We start from the raw sequence: 16,089 nt of genomic DNA on the forward strand, positions 1-16,089 counted from the left end.
GTCTTTATCAGAGGCGAACGTTTTCGAATGGCACAATATACTTACGCTTGTATTTTCAAGAAAGTTTGATATCACTCAATAGCTTGTAAGTAAATATAGTTATTTTCGAAAGTCTGGATGAGCTCCCAAAAGTCAATAAATATGGACTTCCTCCCTTTTGGATGCAAGGTCCTCAAACCTTCTTTTTAAACGTTATTTAACCTTTTCAAGTTTATGTGCATTTCTTAAACCATGCATCCTTTATAAACTTCCCATAGGAAGTTATTGTAATGGTTCCGATTTATCAAATTGAAAATTTTGACATTTCTCGTTTGAAAGTCCCTAGAGTCGAAATAAAAGATTTTTAGAAAGATGTCTATGCGTGCGTGTGTACGTACGTTCGTACATCCGTGCGTTCGCGAAATTTTTTGTGATAGCTCAAGAACTAGAAGAGATATCGACTTCAAATAAATTTTGTTTTACAGTTTGCAGGAAGGTGTAAAAAGGGTTCTCAAGAAAAGTGCTTGGGTGTTTTTTTTTACCATAGCAGTTTAAAAAAGAGGTGAGAATTTTGGTTAACCCTAATTATCTCACGATCCAATGCCGCTAGAGAATTGAATTAAATTTAATATTATACATTGCAACGTGATAATAAACCAGTGTATTTTTGGAAAAAAAATCCAATTAATAGATTTTTTATAAATTAAAAAAAATTGTCACCTCGAAAATTTTACGAATAAAAAATAATTTCATCTTCAAAACAATTTTGTGCAACGAAAAATAACGTTTTTAAAATCTGGCAAAATTTTGAGAAAAATCAAAATGACAGTTCTTTTTTGTCAAAGAAAAAAACATTACTCAAAGTTGGTAAAAATTGATATTGAGATTATGTCTTCAAACTTATTTTATCTTACAAGAAATATTGTTTTCAATATTCGGTAAAATTTTGAGAAAAATCGAATATACAGTTTTCTTACAAAAAAAAAGAGGCTGGGATGCGACCCACACTGATAACTTCCCATCCCGTCTGTCGATTTGTCTTGCTTAAAGGTTTGTCTATATGTACTCGTATCAATTTTTACCAAATTTGCGTACTATTTTTTGTAGATTTTATTTTTTATGAAAAAAAGGACTGTTGGATTTTTATATAAAAATAACTGAATATAGAAAACAATATTTTCTTTGAAATAAAATAAGTTTGAAGCCAATATTTCAAATTTTTGAAAAGATATTTGAGTCGAAATCAATTTTTACCAACTTTTATTAATTTTATTTTGTAGGTTTTTATTTTTTTGTACAAAAACTGTCCATTCGATTTTTTTCAAAATTTTACTGAATGTTAACAACAATATTTTTCGTAGGAAAACAGTAGTTTAAAGCCAATATCTACAATTTTTGAAAAAATATTTGAGTCGAAAATCATTTTTTACCAACTTTCGTAATTTTTTTTCGGTTTTCAATTTTTTGTAAAAAAAAAAAACTGTCAATTCGATTTTTTTCAAAATGTTACTGAATGTTGAAAACAATATTTTTTGAAAGATAAAAGGAAATTAAAGCCAATATCTCAAAGTTTTAAAAAGATATTTGAGTCGAAAATCAATTTTTACCAACTTTTACTCATTTTTGTTTAGGTTTTTATTTTTTGTAAGAAAAACTTTCAATTCGATTTTTCTCAACATTTTTCAAAATGTTAAAAACAATATTTGTTATAAGATAAAATAAGTTTGAAGCCCGAATTCCAAGTTTTTAAGAAAATATTTGAGTCGGTATTCAATTTTTACTAACTTTGAGTAATGTTTTTTTTAGATTTTTATTTTTTATAAAAAAAAAACTGTCAATTCGATTTTTCTCAAAATTTTATCAGATGTCAAAATTTCTTCTTAGTTGCACAAAATTGTTTTAGAGATGAAATAATATTTCAGTCGTAAAATTTTGGAGGTGACAATTTTTTTTTTCAGTTTTATCGATTTATAAAAAAAAACCGTTATATTGATTTTTTTCAAAAAATATACTTCTTTGATATCACGTTACAATATAGTATATAAAATTGAATTCGAGTCTCTAGCTTTTTTGGTTCTTGAGATATTCGGGGTTTAGCAAAAATGGCACCTTTTTTTAAACTGCTATGGTAAAAAAAACCACCCACGCAATTTTCTTGAGAGCCTTTTCTGCATATTTGCGCACAAAAAAACGTGGAAACGTACGGACGTACCAACGCACACAGACATCTTTCTAAAAATCTTTTATTTCGACTCTAGGGACCTTGAAACGTTGAGAAATGTCAAAATTTTCAATTTGACAAATCGGACTATGGTAAAAAAAAACTAAAAAAATTAGTTGATGTTGGTAAAAATCGATTTTCGACTCAAATGTCTTTTCAAAACTTTCAGATATTCGCTTTAAACTGCTTTTATCTTTTAAAAAATATTTGTTGTCAACATTCAGTAGATTTTAAGAAAAATCTTATTGATAGTTTTCTTACAAAAAATAAAAACTTAAAAAAAGAACAATCCTAAAAGTTGGTAAAATTTTATTTCGATACAAATAGCTTAATAGATTTTCAAAAATTAGAAATTTTGTCTTCAAACTTTTATTATTTAACAGAAAATATTGTTTCCGATATTTTTTATAAAAATCCAACAGTCCGCTTTTTTCATAAAAAAAATAAAATCTACAAAAAATAGTACGCAAATTTGGTATAAATTGATGTTCGGTTCTTAATAGCTCTCAAATGCTACAAAAATTGCAAAAAAAATTGTTTTCGACTAAAAATATATTTAAAAAAATTAGATTTCCAAACTAAACTATTTCATTATATGCAAAATATTGTTAATTAATATTTTTCAAGAATAATTCAACAGACAACTTATTTAACCCAACACGAAAACCTACAAACTTTTAAGCTAAACAAATCGACAGAAGGGGTGCTAAGTTATCAGTGTGGGTCGCATCCCAGCCTCTTGTATTAAATTCAAATTACGTGGCGCAACAGTCCTGTTTATCTATAAACTTCCCTATCTTCAATTTTAGATATGTGTGTACATAAGAACAAAACATTTAAAACAATAAATAATATTTGATCAACAAGCTCTTCCCTCTTACCTCTTGGAAAATATTAATAATCTTTGAAACCAGTTTTGGTATTTAGCTTTTTTGTTTATCTATGACTGTGATATGCTTAATCATTTGTAAACAGTTTTGAATTCTTGTTTTGAATCAACAGTTTACACCAACAATTCAACTATTCTAGTGATATGGCATAAATATATGTTTATTTTTCCAATGCGTATAACAAAAATTCCCCTCCTCAAAAATGATGTCATGTTATAATTTAAATGAGTATGCTTATTGCTTGTATAGAATTCTCGATAAGAATGTTAAGTATCTATAACTGACAAATGCCATACCATATTTGGTAAATAAAGTAGATATTTGACATGTGACAAAACCCAGTAGTTATTTACTTATTTATCGATTTACTGACCAATAAGCTTCAAAACAGTTGAACACATAAAGATACAGATGTAAAAAGACTTGACTAATTTTAAAAAATACAAATGAACTTAAAACGCAATATTTATGTTTACGGTCAATGAAATAAATATGGTGATAGTTTGATTCATTAGAAAATCAACATGGGCGTTGGTCCAATGACGACTTATTGGGTTGGGAGTGACCAAACAAAATGCGTAATCAAAAAGTTTAATTGATTATATTTTACAGTTTTTCAGTTTTTCCCGTGATAAGGTCAACCATAGGATAGGTCTTCAACAAGTAACAGACATTTATTATAAAATATGTTAAGTGAATATAAAAGCCTTTTTTCTGAATTTTCTAGTTAAAAAAAATAATAATTTTTGAAGAATAACTAGAAATCTTCTTGGTTTACTTGGTTTATGACATTGTACAATCATTTTTAATTTTTGAAATAATCCTGATAACATAGTTTTATCCTTTTTATAAATATGTACATATTAACCGCAAAAGCCTAAAAATATTATGTTATCTCAAATGATGAATGTTATCTTTAAAGGATGTGGGAATCTCCAAACCAAATGCCAAACAATGTATTTAAAACCAATTTCTTTGGGATGAAATACATTTTGATATGTTTCTTATCAAAATCTATTTTATGTTTATAACGAAGGCAAAAATGTACGTACTTATCTGCTGCATACAAAACAATTGGTGCAACAGATAAACGACATCCTTGGAGGAATTGGATAACTGGTTGTTTTGAAAAATGGGAAGTATACAAATAAAATAAACAAATTTCATACGTGGAACACAACCCTTTAAATGTTATGAAAAAGATTTTATTATTTAAAAAATAGAAAGATAACATAGAACATTATTAATAGGTTTATATTTATTTATTGATGTTCAAATGGTAGACATGTGCATTCAAGAGAACACAAGCGTCCACAGGTTTTTCTCAAAACCAACATCTGTCTATCAACTCCTACTCTCACCTCCCCGTGGTGAACATCGGGTGCCTAGTACCTCAACTGGAGATTGGGTTCCAACCCCAAATTCTCGAGATGGAATCAACGGTGGCGTCTACAGTTCCAGTAAGGTTGAACTACTTAGTGAACACCTTATAGGGCTTCTTCGACATATTTGGGGCCCAGGAACGTAAGAAGCGGTTTATCCGGCTCCCCTTCCTTGGAGTTATACTAAGGATCTGGCCCTCCAGGTTAGGGGCCGTGCCGTTGGGTTGACTTCCAGGCCACGTAAAAGCTTTCATAGTTGCGAAGCACCAACAAGCCTTGGATACGGACGGATTTACTGCTGACAACCAGCGCAAACGAATAAAGGACAACGAACTTCGGATATGCACGTGGAATGTTAGGTCCCTTAACAGACCACGTGCGGCCGAAGAATTAGCGGAGGCCCTAGACCGCTATAAAGCAGATATCACCGCCATCCAGGAAATACGATGGTATGGGCCGGGCAAAAAGAGGATTAAAAACTGCGATATTTACTATGATGACCACGAAAACCACGAAAACCAACAGCGCTTATTTGGATAAGGCTTCGTCATTGGAGCCAGACTTAGTCAAGAAGTCTTGAGCTATAGGTGCATTAATGAGCGCCTCATGACTATACGCATCAAGGCTAAATTCGGCAACATTAGCCTGTTATGCGCGCACGCCCCCACAGAAGAGAAAGACGACAACACCAAAGATATGTTCTTCGAGCTCCTAGACAAAACATAGGGGCAGTGCCCTAACTACGATATTAAAATAGTCCTGGGCGATTTTAATGCCAAGCTAGGAAGGGAAGACATGTTTGGTGGAATAATCGGGAAGAACAGCCTGCACGACAACACTTCCGACAATGGATTCAGGCTCATAGATTTTGCTGCGGGGCGAAACGTCATGGTAGCCAGTACGCGTTTTCCACACCTCAACATTAACAAAGGAACTTGGACTTCTCTAGATCAATCTACCGTCAACCAGATTGACCATATTGCGATCGACGCCAGACACGCTTCCAGCATTATGGATGTACGAACTTTCCGAGGAGCTAACATCGACTCGGACCACTACCTCGTTGTAGCCAAGGTAGCACTTCGGATTTCCAGACCCAAGGCAAAACAGGGGGTGCTGGGAAAAGGTACAACGTCGAACGGCTACAATCGCCAGAGATCGCCAAATCCTTTTCCGACCGAGTTACAAGTAACCTCTCTCGAAAGTCTCTGTCGCCAACACAATGTATCGAAAACCAGTGGCAAGAATGCCAAGATGCAATCAGAGAAGCCGCCTCTGATGTGCTGGGTTTCAAACAGCCACCAACAAGGAACCCCTGGTTTGATGAGGAAAGTAGGCATGCAAAGCCAGCCAAACAACAGGCACGCAAAGCTGCACTTCATAAAAGGACGAGAGCTGCTCATGAGCTCTATGAGCAGAAGAGGCGAAAGGAACTCCGGCTTCTCAGAAGGAAAAAGAGAGGGCATGAGAAGCGAGCGGTCGAAGATGTTGAGAGGTTTAAAAGCAGGAATGAAGTTCGAAAGTTTTATGAACACGTGAAACGAAATTCACAGGTACATAAACCTAGAACCGAAGGCTGCAAAGACGAAAGTGGAAACATCATAGTGGAACCGCAGTCAATGCTGAGGATATGGAAGGACCACTTCTGCAGACTGTATAACGGCGACGACGAACTGAATTCCGCTATCAGGCAGGATGATCCATTCAATATAGATGACGAAAGCCAACAATCCCGTCCTCCCGACTTAGACGAAGTAAAGATTGCCATATCTAAGTTGAAGTCTAATAAAACCGCTGGAGAGGATGGCTTGAATGCCGAGCTCATTAAAGCAGCTGGAGATAAGTTGGTTAGGAGCATGCACCAACTTATCTGTAAGATATCGTCGGAAGAAAGCATGCCCGATGAATGGAACCACAGTATTATTTGCCCGATCCTGAAGAAAGGAGACCCTCTTAACTGCACCAACTATAGAGGAATCAGTCTACTTAACATCGCCTATAAAATCTTCTTTGCCGTAATATGTGAACGTCTAAAGCCCATCGTCAACAACCTGTTAGGTCCTTATCAGTGTGGTTTAATCGACATTGACATAATCGGAAGAACTCAGCGTGATGTCAATGGGGCTTTTGTGAGTATTGAGGCAGAGGCGGCAAAAATGGGTTTAACGGTTAATGAGGGAAAAACAAAGTACATGCTGTCGTCTAGAAATGACATACAACACCGACGTCTTGGTCAAAACGTCACAATCGACAGACGTAACTTTGAGGTAGTCAAGGACTTCGTCTACCTAGACTCCGCTGTAAACGCAGAAAACAACACCAGCGCTGAGATCAAACGCAGAATAACTCTTGCTGTTAACCGCTGTTTCTTTGGACTAAGAAAATAATTGAGTGGTAAAGTCCTCTCTCGAGGGACCAAAGTGTTGCTATATAAGACCCTTATCATCCCCGTCCTGCTATACGGTGCAGAAGCATGGACCATGACAAAATCGGATGAAAGCACCTTGGGTCGCTTCGAGAGAAAAGTTCTTCGTGTGATCTACGGTCCCGTATGCATCGAAGGGGAGTGGAGGAGAAGATGGAACGACGAGCTGTACGGGCTGTACAGCCAGAAGGGTAAAGGTCCAACGACTAAGATGGCTGGGTCACGTAGAGCGCATGGAAACCAATGCTCCGGCCCGGAAAGTCTTCGAATCCGCACCCGCAGGACAGCGCAGTCCGCGGATCAGGTGGCGCGCACAAGTGGAAGATGACCTCACCCAACTTGGACGAAACTGGAGACATCTAGCTAGGGACCGAGCTAGATGGAGAAGTTTGTTGGGTGAGGCCCTAGTTCACACAGGACTGTAGCGCCACCTTAAGTAAGTTAGTAAGTTATATTTATTTTGTTGATAACTTAGCTAATCTATTTATAGAAAGAAAATCTCTAATACCAACTAACACTTTTCATTTTCAAAGCAAATAATCACATATTGTCACATAATAACAAACGATGCGTTATTAATTAGACCGAAGATACATTTCAATTCACATCTTATAATACAATTAAAGAAAAATAATTGCCATTTAATATTTGCCATTAAAGAAAATATACTATATAAATAAACATAATAAATGAAATTCAAACCAACCAGAGCGAATATTTTTTTTTAAATTCAAACATTCCCATTAATGAAAATTATTACTATTATTTTACTAATTAACTTAACAGATGCACACGACTAGGCATAAAATACACGATAAACATTTTAAAACGTTTTCGTTCAAATAAATCATTCTTAAAAAAATAATAATAAAATAATGTTTGCTAGTTTTATTATCACATTCGTATAGCTAATCATTTATTTTATTGGTTTAATCAAACTTCAGTCTGGTGCATTTTATGTTTAAGAATTATTATTTATATAAAGACGTTAAATATGCTAAGGATTTTTTCTTCTAGACAATGTACAGAATAAGCCAACCACTAGTGGCTCATGTAAACCTTTAATAACTTTGACATTAGCTGTCAAATCTACAAACGTCATTCCACAGGCACTTTTTTTTAAAGGGCAGGCGAAACTAAGTCACCGCTTTTTGTATGCAAATTTATTCTGTGAAGAAAATTAATTCCTAACCTCTGCACCATATGCCATACTTATGGTGTTTTCCATAGGTAAATCCAGATTTTCTTTAAAAATTGATTTTTTTAGTGTTGCATGGAACACAATTGGAATTGTTTTCCTTTCATTACAAATTTGATTAGTATTGGTACAAAGAGGGGTAAATTTGCCAAAAAATCCATATCTGCAGGTTTGATCTTAAATAAAAAAAAAGAGGCTGGGATGCGACCCACACTGATAACTTCCCATCCCGTCTGTCGATTTGTCTTGCTTAAAAGTTTTTCTATATGTACTCGTATCAATTTTTACCAAATTTGCGTACTATTTTTTGTAGATTTTATTTTTTATGAAAAAATGGACTGTTGGATTTTTATATTAAAATTATTAAATATCGGAAACACTATTTTCTGTGAAATAAAAAAAGTTTGAAGACAATATTTTTAATTTTTGAAAAGCTATTTGAGTCGTAAGTAAATTTTTACCACGTTTTAGTATTGTTTTATTTTTGAGTTTTTTTTGTAAAAAACCTGTCAATTCGATTTTTTTCAAAATTTTACTGAATGTTAACAACAATATTTTTTGAAAGATAAAAGTAGTTTAAAGCCAATATCTACAATTTTTGAAATGATATTTGAGTCGAAAATCAATTTTTACCAACTTTTATACATTTTTTTTTAAGGTTTTTATTTTTTGTAAAAAAAACTGTCGCTTCGATTTTTCTCAACATTTTTCAGAATGATGAAAACAATATTTCTTATAAGATAAAATAAGTTTGAATCCTAAATTTCAAGATATTTGAATCGATATTCAATTTTTATCAACTTTAAGTAATGTTTTTTTTAGATTTTTATTTTTTATAAAAAAAAACGGTCCATTAAATTTTTCTCAAAATTTCAAAATTTTATCAGATGTCAAAAACATTATTCTTCGTTGCACAAAATTTTTTTGGAGATGAAATCATATTTAAGTCGTACAATTTTGGAGGTTTCAGTTTTTTTGATTTATAAAAAAAAACGTTAAATGGATTTTTTTTTTCAAAAAATATACTTCTTTGATATCACGTTACAATATATTATATAAAATTTAATTAAAGTCTCTAGCGTTTTTGGTTCGTAAGATATTTAGGGTTAACCACTTCTACTCTGAACGTCAAACTTGTCGAGTTGTAGAAGCTGAGTAAGGTCAATGATTCTCGAGAATTTTCTCCAGATGAGTCCTGAAACTAAAGGACGTTCTTATCCCTCTACCTTCCCAAAATCATCATCCATTCCCACATAAACAAGGCATACCAGTCTACGCTTATGTCACCAACTCCCATCCCACCTCCCACGTTTGTAATGGCGAAAAAGCTAGCAACGGTCCTATCTCTTATACTCCTTCTCACTATAGGTAACCTAGCTGAATTGCTGTTACCGAATCCCAATATTTTCCTTACAAGTCAGAATGATGAATTAACGTCAACTGACTCCTCACCCTTTCTCTTCCTCCCCAACCACATCTCATCATTATTGGGCAGGATCTAAGGTGTTAAACGACCCGTGCCGATGATCAGTCTGGCTGGGTCCCCAATTCAAAAATAGCCCAGTCTCTAACGGAGTGTCCGGATACCTGACGACCTCCGGATTAACTAGCCTTATCTGTACATGCGAATCTCTGTGCAGATGGATCTTTTTTTCTTCACGTCTCGTGGGACCAACAAATGTACAAAACAAACAACAAGAACAAAAATAAAAACATAAGTGAGACCGGTATCTCTTCAGGACCGGGCGGCAGCTTGGTGTCAAAGCCTGCTGTCGTATCTCTTGCGGCCAACACAGGAAACAATCCAGTTTCAGTGACGTCGCGTCACGAAGGGCAAAGTCGTGGTTGCGGTCATTGACAGGAGTGATGATGATGGCACAATATCGGCTGATCGTTGGCAGTTGGTCAAGGTTAAGCTCTCGGGTGGCATTTTGAGCATTTTGAGAGAGCTTCCAGGACCACTTCCTTCCATAAGCGATGGGGGTTGGCATCAAGGCCATGTTAAACTTATGGTTTGTGGCGACCAGAGATCTTGTGACCTTTACAAGCTTGCTGTCAGCCGGCTAGGCGAAGTTTGGCCAGGTGCGAAGCTCGAGGTTGTCGCTGTGGAAGACATTCCTAGCAGACCTAGAGGCGGCATCTGGATACTGATCGAACCTGTTGGTATCGAGGACATTCTCGAGATGGTCAAAGTGTGTAACCCGTCCCTTCCGACGCATAACTGGAAAATAGCCAAGCTAGAGGAAGTGAAGGGTCTTTATAGGAGTGCCATTGTGGTACTCAATAAAGAATCATTGGCTCCTCTAGCCCTAAACGAGGGCTCCATAAACTATGGCTTCGAATCCATCAAAATTCGAATTTATAAAAAAGATGAGGTTAACGCGGAAAGCGGGCCTCCAAAAACTACCGAAGGTGAACTAGCGGTTGGTGAACCTGGGACGTCGTCTTCTCTCCTAACAGAGGGTGACGATGCACCCTTGTCCTCTCCAATCGCGACTGCACACTCTACAAAAGACGTAGACAGTCCATCCTTAATGGAGACTGAGAACGACCTTAACATGATCCTTCTGAGCGAGGACGAACTCTTGGGTTCATCCGCAGACTCAGAGGATCAGAACAAAACCGTGGTGGAGGTTGATTTGCCTAATTGTAGCCAAAATGCTGCAGTTAGTACAGATTAATCTCCAACACTCCATAAAGGCCTCGGCCTCACTTCTTCTCCGTCTGGCGAGTAACGGGGAAGACATTGTCCTGATCCAAGAGCCATGGATTGTAGGATCCGTTGTTCGAGGACTCAGGACTCCTGGATACTACACAATTTCTGTGACATATAAAGGTGAACCTAGATCTTGCATACTAGTGAAACGTAGCATTAATGTATTTTTACTCCATCGTTTCAGTGACAAAGATACCACCGTAGCTAGGCTGGAAACAACCAAATATAATCAGCCTCTCAAGTTTCGTAAGGGACTCTAACTGGTTCCATTGAGCTTAGGAGGAAGCCTCAAGATTCGTGTGGTATCACAATGGGCCAGTAAACTGGCCTAAGTGTGTCCGTTTCCATCTTGGACAGCCACTATAACCTAACCTAACCTAGGGTTAACCAAAATTTTCACCTTTTTTCAAACTACGATGGTAAAAAAACCACCCACGTAATTTTCTTGAGAGCCCTTTCTGCATCTTTCTGTCTTATTATCTGTATAACAAAATTTATTTGAAGTCGATATCTCTTCTGGCTCTTGAGCTATGGACGACGAAAAAACGTACGTACACACGCACGCACAGACATCTTTCTAAAAATCTTTTATTTCGACTCTAGGGACCTTGAAACGTCGAGAAATGTCAAAATTGTCAATTTGAAAAATCGGACCCATTACAATAACTTCCTATGGGAAGTTAATAAATTGGAGAGCTTGATCAAATCAAGAGCCTATTTGAAATGCTTAGGCTCTCCCCAGTGCTCTCCTCTGAGCTTAAAAACAAAATGCCTTATTTTTTCTTTGACCGTTTATGTTTTTTTTTCTGAACTAAAAAAGAAAAACGTCTAAAGTAAGATACATCATGCTGTTTATGATGGAAATCAAATCTTCGGTCTGCAGTAATACGCAGTCCAGTCGTTCCTTTCCATCGTTAGTCAATAGAAAAGAAGGAAAGCACTGCATTGAGAATTCAGTTTTGCGAATTCAATAATCACCATAAATAATAAAATTTAAACTTTTTTTTCTATTCATTAGCATTTGTAGTTTGAAACTCTAAAACTTTATTTTCAAGCTTTTCAACATCCTAGATTAGGTTAGTTTAGATTGATGGGCTGGCAATTGATGACGTTATCGCAACTCTTAGTTCAATGTAGATCCATTGTGATACCCTGAATTATTGAACTTCCCTAAAAGAAATAATTAGAACATTCTCGTATGATGCCTATAGAGTTTATTTCTAGTGTGAAGAAGTGCTGCTCTTCCTCATCGCTGCAGCTTTTTAACATCAGTACCAATTAAAAACAATTCCTTTGACCTGTAGAAACCCAAAACCCAATGTAGAGTTTGTTGAAATTAAATCAGTAAATGTGATGTACAAAAACGTTTAATGATTTCAACTACCATCGTTAAACGTAAGCTTTTTGATACTCTGACCCCAAAGTCATGATCATCATATGATAGAATATATGTTTATACTTTTACTATTGTTTTTGTATTTCAAATGCAAGGTGAAGCCAACAACAAAAACAACTTTAAACTTGATGAGCGTGTTGTTTTTTTTTTTTTTCTTTTAAACATTTTATGTTGATATTTGCTGCAATAAGCAATAGCATTTCTAAAGAAGAAAATTTAATTTCATATTTGATTGTTGTTTAACTTAACTTGCAATCAAATGCAGAAAACACGAAAGAAAGTAGAAAATTAATAGCCACAATATAACGACATTGTAATAATTTCACATCGCATATTGTGCGGGATATTTGCACCTCAAGTCTTATGTTTTTTTTTCATTTATTCGCTTGTAAAATAATTTGATGGAGTCATGTCGCATCATCATTTTCTTTGTAATATTGAACTAGTGAATGGACTTTAGAGTCAACTATAACTATTAAAGTTTTTCCAACTAAAAGCCTAGTCATTTTAAATTTATCGTTATCAGGTATTACAATTCTTTAGTCAGAGCCTCTTAACGTCTTTCAATTTTGTTGAACATTTAAACCATTTATTTATTTAACTTATGTGTGGTGACTAATTTGAATTTTTCTTTTTTTTCAGATATGACTAATTTATCAGTACAAACCAATTCAATTTGAAAAAATAAGAGTTAACATTTTGTAGATGTGTGATGCAAAGTACCTATTTAAATTTTTAAATTATTTAATGTCTAGTGACTCATTTTAAGAATGTTGTTTGCTTATTTATTATTAATAGATTATTCAATTGATAAGTATTTATTTCATAAAGAAAAAAAAACTTAACGAAAAGAAAAGAAGCAGATAAAAACATCGAATATATTATTTAAAAATTAAGAATGTGACGATGACTCAATTCAAATACTAAATATATTTTGTATGTTGTCAGAAATCATAAATACATTTAAATTGCTTATAGATAGATGGTAGATAGATACATTTTATTCATGAAAAACAAATTTTTATACATTGCATTGAATATTGAACATGAATAAATTAAGGCATGACAACGTTTGTCGTGTGCCTGTAGTATACAATATTATGTGATAATAATTCGTTTATAATTTTTAAACATTAATTTGATTTTTAACTGATACATTTTGCCAAATAAAAAAAATTTGTAATATTACAATTTTTAAAACAATTTTCGTGGACTTTGAGTTTAGTTAAAACGGAATGACTTTTTTTTTAGTTAAAACAAAAATTAAAATTTTAATTAATGCTAAAACATACATTATTGCATACCTAATTAAAAACTTTCGGTGATTATCCTTGTTCTATAAGCATAGGCCTTACTATAATAGTTGAATAGAAACTGCCAGTCGAAACCATTTAGATATCTCTTTACTTCCTCGATGAACAGAACATTTTTACCAAAGTAGTGACGCCTTATTGATGTTCAAATGGTAGACATGTGCATTCAAGAGGACACAAGCGTCCACAGGTTTTTCTTAAAACCAACCTCTGTCTGTCAACTCCTACTCTCACCTCCACGTGGTGAACATCGGGTGCCTAGTACCTCAACTGGAGATTGGGTTCTAACCCCAAATTCTCGAGATGGAATCAACGGTGGCGTCTACAGTTCTAGTAAGGTTGAACTACTTATTGAACACCTTATAGGGCTTCTTCGACATATTTGGGGCCCAGGCCCGTAAGAAGCGGTTTATCCGGCTCCCCTTCCTTGGAGTTATACTAAGGATCTGGCCCTTCAGGTTAGGGGATGTGCCGTTGGGTTGACTTCCTATCCACGTAAAAGCTTTCATAGTTGCGAAGCACCAACAAGCCTCGGATACGGACGGATTTACTGCTGACAACCAACGCAAACGAATAAAGGACGTGGAATGTTAGGTCCCTTAACAGACCACGTGCGGCCGAAGAATTAGCGGAGGCCCTAGAACGATATAAAGCAGATATCACCGCCATCCAGGAAATACGATGGGATGGGCCGGAAAAAAAGAGGATGAAAAACTGCGATATTTACAATGGTGACTGCTACCACGAAAACCAACAGCGCTTATTTGGATGCGGCTTCGTCATTGGAGTCAGACTTAGGCAAGAAGTCTTGAGCTATAGGTGCATCAATGAGCGCCTTATGACCATACGCATCAAGGCTAAATTCGGCAACATTAGCCTGTTTTGCGCGCACGCCCCCACAGAAGAGAAAGACGACAACACCAAAAATATATGTTCTTCGAGCTCCTAGACAAAACATATGAGTAGTGCTCTAGCTACGATATTAAAATAGTCCTGGGCGATTTTAATGCCAAGCTAGGAAGGGAAGACATCTTTGGTGGAATAATCGGGAAGAACAGCCTGCACGACAACACTTCCGACAATGGATTCAGGCTCATAGATTTTGCTGCGGGGCGAAACGTCATGGTAGCCAGTACGCGTTTTCCACACCTCAACATCCACAAAGGAACTTGGACTTCTCCAGATCAATCTACCGTCAACCAGATTGACCATATTGCGATCTACGCCAGACACGCTTCCAGCATTATGGATGTACGAACTTTCCGAGGAGCTAACATCGACTCGGACCACTACCTCGTTGTAGCCAGGGTAGCACTTCGGATTTCCAGACCCAAGGCAAAACAGGGAGGTGCTGGGAGAAGATACAACGTCGAACGGCTACAATCGCCAGAGATCGCCAAATCCTTTTCCGACCGAGTGACAAGTAAACTCTCTCGAAGTTCTCTGACAATGTATCGAAAACCAGTGGCAACATTGCCAAGATGCAATCAGAGAAGCCGCCTCTGATGTGCTGGGTTTCAAACAGCCACCAACAAGGAACCCCTGGTTTGATGAAGAATGTCGGCAGGCAAATGCAGCCAAACAACAGGCACGCAAAGTGGCGCTGCATAAAAGGACGAGAGCTGCTCATGACCTCTATAAGCAGAAGAGGCGAGAGGAGCACCGACTTCTCAGAAGGAAAAAGAGAGAGCATGAGAAGCGTACGGTCGAAGATGTTGAAAGGTTTAAAAGCAGGAATGAAGTTCGAAAGTTTTATGAACAGGTGAAACGAAATTCACAGGTACATAAGGCTTCAAAGACGAAAGTGGAAACATCATCGTGGAACCGCAGTCAATATGAATATGGAAGGACCAATTCTGCGACGAAAGCCAACAATCCCTTCCTCCCGACTTAGACGAAGTAAAGATTGCCATATCTAAGTTGAAGTCTAATAAAGCCGCTGGAGCGGATGGCTTGAATACCGAGCTCTTTAAAGCAGATGGAGATAAGTTGGTTAGGAGCATGCACCAACTTATCTGTAGGATATGTTCGGAAAAAAGCATGCCCGATGAATGGAACCTCAGTATTGTTTGCCCGATCCTGAAAAAAGGAGACACTCTAAACTGCACCAACTATAGAGGACTCAGTCTACTTAACATCGCCTATAAAATCTTCTTTGCCGTAATATGTGAACGTCTAAAGCCCATCGTCAACAACCTGATAGAACCTTATCAGTGTGGTTTTAGACCAGGAAAGTCCACAGTTGATCAAATATTCACATTACGGCAGATCCTGGAAAAAACCCAAGAACACCAAATCGACACCCACCATTTTTTTTAACGATGATGGTCCCTGCATCTACAGGGACCAGCTGTATAGAGCCATGTCTACCTTTCGATGTCAAAAAGGTTTTAGCACAGATAATAAATTTATGAGAGAAAAGTTCTTCGTGTGATGTACGGTCCCGTATGCATCGAACGACGAGCTGTACGGGCTGTACAGTGACGTAGACTTAGCCAGAAGAGTAAAAGTCCAACGACTAAGATGGCTGGGTCACGTATAGCGCATGGAAACCAATGCTCCGGCCTGG

The sequence above is a fragment of the Eupeodes corollae genome, chromosome 2, assembly GCF_945859685.1.
Source record: "Eupeodes corollae chromosome 2, idEupCoro1.1, whole genome shotgun sequence".
In the NCBI taxonomy this organism is placed as follows: domain Eukaryota; kingdom Metazoa; phylum Arthropoda; class Insecta; order Diptera; family Syrphidae; genus Eupeodes; species Eupeodes corollae.